Source organism: Vidua macroura, chromosome 1 (genome assembly GCF_024509145.1).
Source record: "Vidua macroura isolate BioBank_ID:100142 chromosome 1, ASM2450914v1, whole genome shotgun sequence".
Classification (NCBI taxonomy): Eukaryota; Metazoa; Chordata; class Aves; order Passeriformes; family Viduidae; genus Vidua; species Vidua macroura.
This window is the reverse complement of record NC_071571.1, coordinates 103,334,041-103,345,598: the sequence shown is the minus strand read 5'-3', so window position 1 is coordinate 103,345,598 and position 11,558 is coordinate 103,334,041.

The following is an 11,558-nucleotide window of genomic DNA, read 5'->3' as shown; positions in this document are numbered from 1 at the left end:
TTCCAGTGGCAGGGACATTTGACATCACATTTCAAATTCCCATTTTCAAATCTGCAATTAATTGAAAAAGATCAACACAATTGTACTAGAGTCAATAAACCAAATCAGAAACATCTTTGAATTTTGGCAGATTCCTCCTTCCATATGATGCAAATCCTTGCATACTGCTACATAACAAAATAATGCAGCGTGCAAAACATCACTGAGCTTCCAAAGAATCAGTGTTTAGAGGAAAGAAAATAAACAAGTCCTTTGATAAAACAGAATGCCTCTATGCATTGAAAATTTCCCCCTGCATCTTTGAATGAGACCCTAAAATTTTTTTCCTGTATATATATAACTGTTCTCTTGTCCATTAATAAGCTGTAATTATCTATTGTCCTTTCATTGAAAGGAAAAAAGCACCATGTACCAAAGATCATTAGTGGTCCACCCTCTGCTATCAGTGAAGTCAGTGAAAATGAAAAGGTAATTATAGAGGGTCTTTAGAGTAATGACTAACATATTTTCCAAAATCATTCAGCTTTAACTTCTAAAAGAAACCCCACAGTATTATGCAGTTACTTCTGCAGGACTTATTTAGTTAGTCTCCTTTGCTCATCTTGTCTGATATTTGTTCCAGGTGGCCAATAGGCTTTCACTAAAAATAGTCACAGGATATGAACTACTTAAAAATCAAGCTCAAGGGGGGAGGGGGAAGCCCAAGGAAAAAGAGTTGACCCTGAAGAACAGAATAGTCTGTATTAGATTAGAATATTTCCTTTGGAAGGGACCTACACTGATCACCTAGTCTATCTGCCTACCGAGAGAAACTGCTTCAGTGCACAGACTGGAGAGAGGGTAGATGTGGCAAGCACATTTCTCTCTCTCTCAGGATTTTTCATAAAGGCACACAGAGAGAAACGAAAGAGAAAACAATTTCTATTTCTGCTCCTTGTTTTTCTCTTGTGGAATGTGTTTGGAGAATTGTTTGCTCAGAGTGATCGCTTGGTTGGATCATGGTGGATTGTTTGGGCCTGATGGCCAATCGGATCCACCTGTGTCTGGACTCTGGAGAACAGGGTCACGAGTTGTGAGTAGTTAGATATGATAGTTAGAGAAAGTAGCATGTAGTTTTTAGTATCCTCTTTTATATAGTATATTAATGTATTATAGCATAATTATAATAAAGAAATCATTCAGCCTTCTGAACTAAATCAGACATCATCATTCTTCCCATTGGGTTTGCTGACATCTACAAGAGGCAGGTGTGAGTCTCAGAACAATGCTGAATGCTTTTAGCCCAGACTTTCTCTAAGCAAGTAATGAACTTGGAAGTGAAGCTATGAACACAGGCTACAGCTGGAAAGGTATTCTCCTTTCTTTCAAATTCCCTAAGAATTAGGAGTTAATAAACTGAGCAGGGATATCTACAGACCTCATGCTGGCATTGCCCTGTACCTTTCTGCATCTTTCAGTCATATCTCCACATGCATTTCATAGCATAGCTATGAAAATTTAAGACTAGTATTCTAGTAATGCCGTTCCTATTGATAAAGTCACTTCCCTGTTTCCCTTTGCTCCTTCGTCCTAAAACATAACCTTAATGTTTGATTTCGAGATGATCACCTACACTGAACTTTCAGCTATTCTTTGCATCCCTCATCTACCAAGAGAGAGAGTAAAGCAAGATCCAATCCAATTGGAATCAGCTGGATCCAATCCAATTCAGACATGCCTGAGATGGCCTCTAAAGAGTGAATCAGAATACAGTGGACAGCCAAAACCACATGCCAAGACCAGGTAGCCCTACTGAAGAATACTCAGTGCTGGCAAAGACTGTTGTGAACTGTAATGACTCCTAGTTATAGATGTGTCTCTTCTGAATCACAGTTCTTTGGACTCTGTAATTGCATTTAATTAGGTAATGAGGTGCTCTCTGTAAAGCAACTTGTATTCATTATACTCCCTGGTCGATCTTTATGTCATCTTTAAACCATCCAGGCGAGGATTCTGTATCATCATCTACACAATTGATTTTAAAAAGAGCATTGAAGTACTTTAATGACCCCTTTGGAACCTGCTCAAGGCACCCAGCTCTGACAGCCTGCTATCAGCTGCATTTCAAGACCTCTTAAATCTAACTTTAATTCTACATGGTGTGTACACTGGTTGTCCCATGAGAATCGTAACCTTTTTTTTTCAGTGTGCTTTATTATATCAAACCCACTGGAGAATTCTTACACTACCATATCAATACAGCTGTCTTGTTCCAGAACCCACAGTTCACTATGAAATAAACATGACTGTTTCAAAAGTTTCTATTTTCCACTAGTAGAAGTAACACTTATTGACAGTTTATGATGTTATTGTTAATTTTTTTTAATTGTTAATTTTTTTTTTTTTTTACATTGCATGGGATTTAAGCAAATAAGTACATCCTCAAGTTTCCTTCCCTTTCTCTAAAACGAAGCTGGGAATCCTCACTTGCGTGTCCTCTGGTTTCCAAGTTAATTTGAAAATTAGTGTTATTTAATATACTATTTCAAGAAGAACTTTACAGCACATGAATTATTGATATAAATATATTTAATTTTAAAAGATGCTACCATATATTCTCCTTTCTACCTTCCTCAGGTAAAGTAAAGTTCTGTCCCATCTGGAAAATTAGATGTTTGTTGTGGTGATCTTGTCATTATTGTCATAAAGAAGACACCTTCGCTACAAATAAAAGTCTCCACCTTGTAACTTGGGCAACTGTGTGATCAGACATGTCTGCTATTTACACACAAATTTCTGAACAGAGACATTCACTAAGCAGGTCCTTTGGTCAGGCTTGGCATGCATAGCTGAAAAATAACACCATTAAATAACTGATGGTTTTCAGGAATTCAGAATTTAAAGCTTTGACCCCACACAGCTGGTCACTGTTCACTGGCGCAGTCTCTGTCCCAGCGTCTCTTCCAAACCCCAGACATGATAAAAAGCTGCTTTTCTGGCAGATCTCTAGAGAAGGAAATTATCCAAGCCATTAGAGTGTTCCCCAAATCATTCTCATTTTTACTGCTGGGAAACGAAACATGCGCTACAAAGTAGTGACAAGGACCAGGTGAGCATGACACTTCCCACCTCCAGTACGTAACATTTTTGTTTTGACTCTATCTAGTGAATATTACACAGTGCTGCCAGTGTGAATGAATAGTGAATGCCAAGTCTCTTGCTCTGAAAAAGGAGAGGAAATCTGCAGCAGAGAAGACTGACTGGATGGCCCCAAACCTGGCAGTGGCTGTGAAAAACAAGGGTTTCAGAAACATAGAAGGGAATATCATGCCTCTTCCACACAACTTGTAGCAACCTGCACTTCCCAGCCAGTGGTTAAAACAAAACACTGATGGGTTTTCATTGTACTGAAATTACAGGTGGAAAAAACTAACCTCCCATTAGTTTAAATGGATTTGGGATTTACCACTGAAAAATAGAACACTGAGAGTGTTTTGATTCGTGTTAAATTTTCTGGATCATAAAATTGTTCTGGGATATATGACTTGCACCTTGCAAATAAAAAGAGGGGAAAGGAAAAGCTGAACATGCAGGGGGTTCATGGTTTCTAAACTTTGCCTCAGAATCTTACCCATACTCTTGCCATGACATTGCTCCCTTGGGCTGTCACCTAAATATATGTTCTCTTATGACAATCTTTATATGAAATATTAATAGAAAGATATTTTATAGAAGTGATTAATCTCTTCACCTAGACTACTAATTTTCTTTATTGCATTGTTTATTCAAGCATTACTTTTCTTTCCAGACTTTGAAAATAATGCGCATACAGCTTCACTCTTAGAGTCATTTCACTAACATGAAGAGAACAAAGAGAACAATTTTATCTAAATCTTTCCAAAATTTTGGATAATGCTTAGTTCTGCTTTTCAACATCAGTTTCATATCTTTATTATTCTTCCTACTGAAAAATGGTCTGCTTGAGTCAAAGGAAAAATGAAATTTCATCTCTTCTTCATTAGAAAACAGAAAGTGGTATCAAACACACATAGTAACAATAACCAGGCTTTCTGCATACTGCATATTTTATTTCAATGTTTCATTTATCATAATATGCTAATATAGACAAACTATCAATGCTCTTTAATTCTATTTCTTGTCCCATATTTATTTCTGAACTAGTCACAGAATCACAGAATGTCCTGAGTTGGAAGTGGCCCACAGGGATCATCGAAGTCCAGCTCCTGGCCCTGCACAAGACAATCCAAGAGTGCTATCATGTGCATGAGAGCACTGTCCATATGCTTCTTGAACTCTGGTTTGGTGCTGTGACCGCTTCCCTGTGGAGCCTGTTCCAGTGCCCAGCCATCCTCTCAGTGAAGAACTTTTTCCTGATATCCAACCTAAACCTCCCCTAACACAACTTCATGCCATTCCCTCAGATCCTGTCACTGGTCAGCACAGAGCAGAGATCAGTGCCTGCCCCTCCTCTTCCCCTCCTGAGGAAGCTGTACTGCAATGATGTCTCCCCTCAGCCTCCTCTCTCCAGGCTGAACAGACCAAGTGACCTCAGCCACTCCTCATGCAGCTTCTCCTCAAGACCCTTCACTATCCTTTTGACCCTCCTTTGGATGCCCTCTAAGAGCTCAATATCTTTCCTTTATTGTAGCTCCCAAAACTGCATACAGGACTGGAGGTGAGGCTGCCCCAGCTCAGAGCAGAGCATGACAATCCCCTCCCTTGCCCAGCTGGCAATGCTGTCCCTGATGCCCCCCAAGGACAGAGTTGACCCTCCTTGCTGCAAGGGCATTGCTGACTCATTGCTGACTTGCCAATGACCAGGAATCCAAAGTTCCTTTCCCTGGCACTGCTCTCATTCCCCAGACTGTACATTCATCCAGGGTTGCCCTGCTCTGGCTGCAGAATCCAGCACTGGTCCTTGTTTAACTTCATACAGTTGGTGTTGAACTTCATACAGCAGTCCATCTTGTAGAACACAGAAATACAGGTTTGTCAAACACAGCAAAACCACAACTGTTCCCATGAAATTTGATGCAGCCATGAAATTCCATTTGTCTGTAGATAGGTGACTCACATGCTGTGATTGTTCTTGGCATTTCATTCTTAAGCATTATTTACAACTATCCTGGACAGGCTTGTTTAAAGCTAGAGATCTGCATTATTTTTTTTTTTTTCTATTATAACCAAGCAGAAAAATCTATTCTTCTGCTCCTGTCTGTCCTTAATCTGCAGTTGCATGTACAGAATCAGCAGCTAATGAAATGTATTAGGAAGGATTGACTGTTAACTGTAAGAAACCAGCTCTTCCCATGTTGTTTATAAAACAATAGCTGTCGCATTTAAGATGATAATGAGCATCAGAGCTAAAGTGAGATTATAAACTTTTAAGTGAACCTTAATTACATTTTTCAATTTTCAGTAATTGCCTGACAGTAAATCCCTCCTATGCCAGTCAGACTAGAATACGAGAGGCCTTTTTAGGTGTTCTCCTTTCTTAAAACACTGCCAAGGCTTTTTGCAGGATTTTCTTGATACCTTTTATACACCATGTCAGTTATTGAGGGCTCAAAACTAAGTGGCCAAGAAAATGCTTCTCTTGAATAGACATCATAAGCCCTCTACCATATTTTTTAGCTTTATTCTCAGTTATTTGGATTACAATGGGAGGCAAAAGGTCTTAAATTCAGTTTGATACTATGAATAATTCACATAATTCCTCTAACTCACTATAAAAGAGACTGTAACATTTGCTGCAGTGAATAGGCAGCACCTAGTGGTCTTGAAATGCATAAACAGATCACTTTCTTCACAGTAAATTTTGACTTTCTCAGGGATCTAGATCTTTATCTAGAGTGAATTTATCCTTTACTATTTCACAGAAAAATACAAGACAGAAAAAACTCTTGCATTTTTAAAAGTTATTGCTTACAATAAAGGCAACCCATATACAGACCTCATGCTTTATAAAGAAATCTGCTACTCCTTATAGTGAGCAAAGTATTTTTATGTCTTAATCTAGTTGTAATCCTTCCATATTTAAATCAAGGCCTTCAAGTTAATCACAATAATTAGTAATATTGATTATCAAACCTCAAAGCTTATTTCTCTTTAAATGAATCAAAAATTTGAAAAATATCTAACAATAGCTCTCTGAAATTGCTCAGAAAAGTGCAGAATTAAAAGTAAGGAGAAAAGCTGGTTAGTCAAGCTTATTATAACAACCTGAGCTCCATAAGATTGCATACTTTGAAAGTTTGTTTCACATTTTATCATATTACAGTAGTCAGAGATAATTGGATCATTAGCTTTAATTTTAATCTAAGAATTTGTTTGTAGGTCCATTTATCTTCACGATTTACTTTTTGCAGTTTACAGAGTTTCTCATTTCAATAGCAAATATATTTTACTTGAAGCATTGCTAGAAACAGGACTGAGGTAGATATGCTTGCATCAGGAAAATTGCTCTGTAAAATTTTTAGTGTACTTCAGAACTTTATTGGAAACTTCAGCCACAAAAAAAAAAAAGGTATGCACCAGTTTGATTTCATAAATGTCAATTAACATTTTTCTGTGAACCAAGGCATTCACCAAAATATAATCCTAAGACAGCCTTCCACTGGGGATGGGAACCTGCTTACCTTAACAGGACAGATGAGAGTTCCTGTGGCAGATCACACAAACCCATGGCAATAGCTAAAGGGTATTAGGTGTTCTGCATCTCCAAATTTGTTAAAAAATGAAGGCTGAGTGCCTGCTTCTCCTGCTTACTTCCTTTCCAGCTCTCCCAAGAGTCCCTGCATATGTAGAAGTTAATTTGGTTTCCAAGAAGATGTGGAAAGCTGTTCAGTCCTGCCTGAAGAAAGGCATGGATTAAATGTGTAAAGCTGTTCCCTATGTGCAAGATGTGTCAAATGAAAACCTACTCAGAAGTGACAGTGATGAGAATGCAGCCTATTAACCCCCACACTAATGGTGCTAGTAAGAAAGTCCCTCCCTCACATAAAATCCTTTTATTGTCTTTGTTCAAATTTAAATGTACAATCAGGAGGCCAAACTCCACACTGAAATAAATGAGAAGAGCTGCTTAAAACTGATAGTACAATAAAGAATTTTCAAAGTTGTTTATAGTAGGACTTTTCCTAATTTTTATTTGTTTTCTTGTTGCATTTAATCATACTCAATTTGACATGGTGACACTGGATGATAAATATTCCACACATTTAAGAAATTTCTCAAAAATTAGGTTAATATGGATGAAATAATGCTAATATTGAATTATAAAGGGGAAAAAATACTAAGGAACTAAAGCAGGGTGTGATTTCACTCAAAATTGTAATTTCAAAATGGGTTCTTGGCTTAGGTAGAAGTCTCTTTGGATTCACTCACACAGTAAATAAAATATTCAAGCCTAGAAAGGAAAAAACATTTAAAAGGAGGTTTCTTGCTCAGAATAAAAGCTGTACAGAGAGTACATATAAAACTCACTAGGGAACTGACATATAGTACTCACATGGGAATCACAGTGGACCACTGAACTACAAGGGAAAAATATTCAGAGTTGATGAAGTTTCTGAAAACAGGAGGGAAAAGGTAATTGCTTCTTTTGGAAAAAAATAAAGAGGAAAAAAAGAAGTTGCAGATAGATATCTTTTCACAAGCTCATGCGGTAAAAAAAGGAGCAATGAAGCTAACAAAAGCCACTGACTTAATTTATATTTGATAAGAGATTGTCTTAGGATATTAATCTGGGAGGGAAAATCTGCATTCTGCTATGCACCTTGAAGAAGCTCTATAAAACTTTGAGCTCTCTGGGAAAGAAAGATGTTAGGTATACCCCTGTGCTTAGCATTTCTTCCAATGTAGGTCAAGACTACTATTTCTTAGATCACTCTTCTGAAGTGCTATACATTTTCCAATGTACCATAACAGAAGCCTTTGAAATCCCACTTTTAGACCATTCTGACATCATAAACTTCACTGTCCCTGTCCCTGTCTTGTGTTCATTTTGACTGCTATTATCTTAAAAATCTTCTTGCCACCCTTTCCAAAACAGTATATTCCAAGCAGTTTATGAAGGAAATCCTCAAGAGTTAAAACATGAGATAACCATCTAAAATCTTTCCAATCAGTCTCAAAGAGCACACTGCCAAAAATACCAAGGCCTCACTTTCCCACCTGTGGACATAACAGTATCCCTTTAGATGTGCTCTGAAAAGATAAATTATAATTGTAACATAGCTCAGATGTGATGGCATAAGTATCACAGAACAGCCTGTGAGAAAGATTGATTAAAGAGACATTCAAATTAACTGTACTGTTGTAGTCAATTGAGTAGCAAGATTCCTTCCACTGGAAAAGTGACCAGCCAGTCAATATTCCATTAATATCCTTGAAGCTTAGAGAGACTAGGTTTGACAGGGAAGCTGATCTATCCAACCAGCCCTGCTCTGGCCCCCTCTCTCCAAAGGAATACTTCATGTATTTTCTTTTAAATAATTCTCTTGAAATAAATTCCACCTGGATTAAATCTAGAAGAGCACAAGATGTAGCAGCAGAAGGCAAAAACAATCTGCATGAAAAGAAAGAGGTTAGGCCTGGGGCATGACAGATAACATATAGGGGACATATACTAAAGGCTGTACAGTGGAAATTCAATGTACAGACACAAAGTGACATCTCCAAGTAGCTCCCCACATTGAACCAAGCCTCCCTTCACATTTCTAAACATGAACACATGTGTTGGCTGCCCTAAGAGTGTCTAGGATGCAGAGGAGGGATGGAAATTTTAGCTACTGTTTGCCCTAACAGCACAGCTGAATCATGTATTAAAATAGTCCTTTTTCCCATACATATGCTTATTAATCAAATGAGAGGTTTGGGGACTTTTTTTCCCTTTTGTTTCTTTGCTTTCAAGAGGATAGAAGCTGTTTTTCTATTTCATCCCTGCTGCTGTAGCAACCCTGTGAGTTCTACTCCAACCTTTTTCCTGCTGGCCAATACCAATTTAATTTGTAATGAAAACATTGCAACTCAGACTACACTACCTACTAGCACATTGATTATTTTTCAACAAACAATTACAAGGAAATCAAAATCCCATCTCTTTCTCTGTTTTTTGAGCTAGTTTTTGATTGTTTTTTTCCCCATGTTCATCTTTTATTTGTGTTTATAAATGAGTTGAAGTGCACACGAGGATACCCGTAAAAGTTGTACAGTTTCACCAAAGCTTTTTATATAGTAATGTCAGTATCTTCTTATGTATATATGTTGGTAAGATTCTACTGATGCACATACACTTAGTACCTCATATATACAGGCTCCCATTTAGGGAAAGTATATGAACCACACCAATACAAATCTCTTTATAAAACTAAGAGCAGTTACATAGTGAATGGTGACAGATGCTGAAGGAAAGGTCTGGATTCCAGGAACTAGCTAACACAAAAAATATATGCATGCTTACCAAGATGACCCCACCAAATAGCCAAAGAGATAAAAAGGAAGAGTGGCAATGGCTGGCAACAGACAGGGGGCACAAAGGAATACACTTCATGTTTGCAGGTTCTCTGCAGCTGTGGATTAATCAGGAAAAAGCTCTTCTGTTGAACAAATGTTGCAAACCACTCAAAGCTATGTAATTAAAGCCTGGTATTCACAGTTCAGTTCATTTAATGAATGAAAATATTAATGTTGGACTGCAAATACAAATGTTGCTGAATATCTGTGTGCAGGTACAGGAATAGGGTGTTCAGCATAGATTTGTTTGAGCTACCTTGTTTGAAAGTGAATTGATAGCTCACAAAATAATGAGTGGAACTGAGGGTACTCTAATGACCAGTAATGAATGTGCAGGAATAGTCTACAACATATCTAGGGGCCTGCACCCTTCAGGAGAAACAGAGGAGTCTTGAGGTTCTATCGGAGTTAGAGATTTGGAAGAACATTATAATTCTAGAGGATGGACCTAAGGGATAAAAAACCCAACTAAAACCAAAAGGGTTATCTTGTTATGATGCTCTACTTGCTAGATTAATTCACTCTCAGTGATGAATTGCCCCTTCAAATACCTAATTATAGCATTACATATAATCAGTAAGGAGAGGGTGGGGTGAGTGTAATGCACAAGAAGTGTTGGGATCTATATGTTTTTTGTTTGTTTGCTTTAAGGTTTAGACCATTCTACTTGTTTGAAGAACTGTCAGTTTTTCTTGTAATGAAAATTAGTGGTGATTAAGAAAAATGTTAAATTGGTTCTAGTTCTCATTTTGTGTGTGGGATTTTTTAAAAATTTGCTTATTTGGGGGTTTGTGTTCGGGTTTTTTTCTATTTTTGTTTGTTTGTTGTTCTTGGAAACTTAGCCTCACTATCAAATAGCCTCACTTGGTCAAGAAAATTAGCTGTTGAGAAAATCATTCCTGTATGGCAGTGGTTTTCTAAACATACCCCAAATTTCACATTCCCTTGGCAAATTTTCTTAGCTTACAAATGGTAGTGAGAATCTAGGAAATGGGACCAAATGTTCTCACATCTCCACCAGCTTTAACTGTTCGTGCCTCTCACGTTCATAATACTTTATCCTACACGTAGATTTCAGATTCTCTTAAGACCATTAATCCTTCCTATGTCTGGAAGAGAAGCTGTGAATGCTTCAGCCCTGCAAGTGCTTGAGGCCAAGTTAAATGGAGTTCTGAGCAACCTGGTCTAGTGAAAGTTGTCCCTGCCCATAGCAGTGTGATTGGAATTAGATGATCTTGAAGGTCCCTTTGAACCCAGGCCATTCTATGATTCTGCTGTGTCTGAAAAATCTGTATTCTCTGAACTCTAGGTCCTCACAGCTCGGAGAGATAAGAAATTTCCTCAAAAACTACAATGAGCAACGCTCATCCCGATGATTTTCCCCTCATATGATTTATTACACTACTTCTTCTACAGCCATATTTTCCTTTGCTTGGAATTTGAATAACTGAGCTGGCACAGGTGGTTGTTATGAAAAGGTCGGTGCCCAGGAGCAAGCCGGTACCAGGTTCAGAAATCTGACAATGAAATCCATCCCTGGATGACCGCAGACCCATGTGTGCTACCACACACAGGGAGTCCACCCAGGGCTGAGAGTGAAGGTAAATTTAGGTGAGACAAAATTAGACAATCACAAAATCAAGAACTACAGAACAGGTCATGTAGGGAAGGTCCACAGTGGGTCATCTGGTCCAACTTCCCTGCTCAAGCAGGGTCATGCTAAAGGACAGTGCAGAGAATTGTGTCTGGAGGGGTCTCGAGTATTACCTCCCCTGAGGGAGACTCCACATCTCTCTGGGCAACCTGTTCCAGTGCACGCTCACTGCACAGTGAAAAAATTCTTCCTCGTGCTCAGGTGGAACTTTCTGTGCATCCGCTTCCCTCGCTGCCTCGTGTCCTATTTCTCAGCACCAAGGAGAAGAGCCTGATCTTCTTGGGACCCCTCCCTAGATAATTATATACGCCTTCTCAGTCGTCTCTTCTCGAGGCTAAACAAGCCCAACTCCCTCAGCCTTTACTCGTAAGAGCAATACTCCAATCCC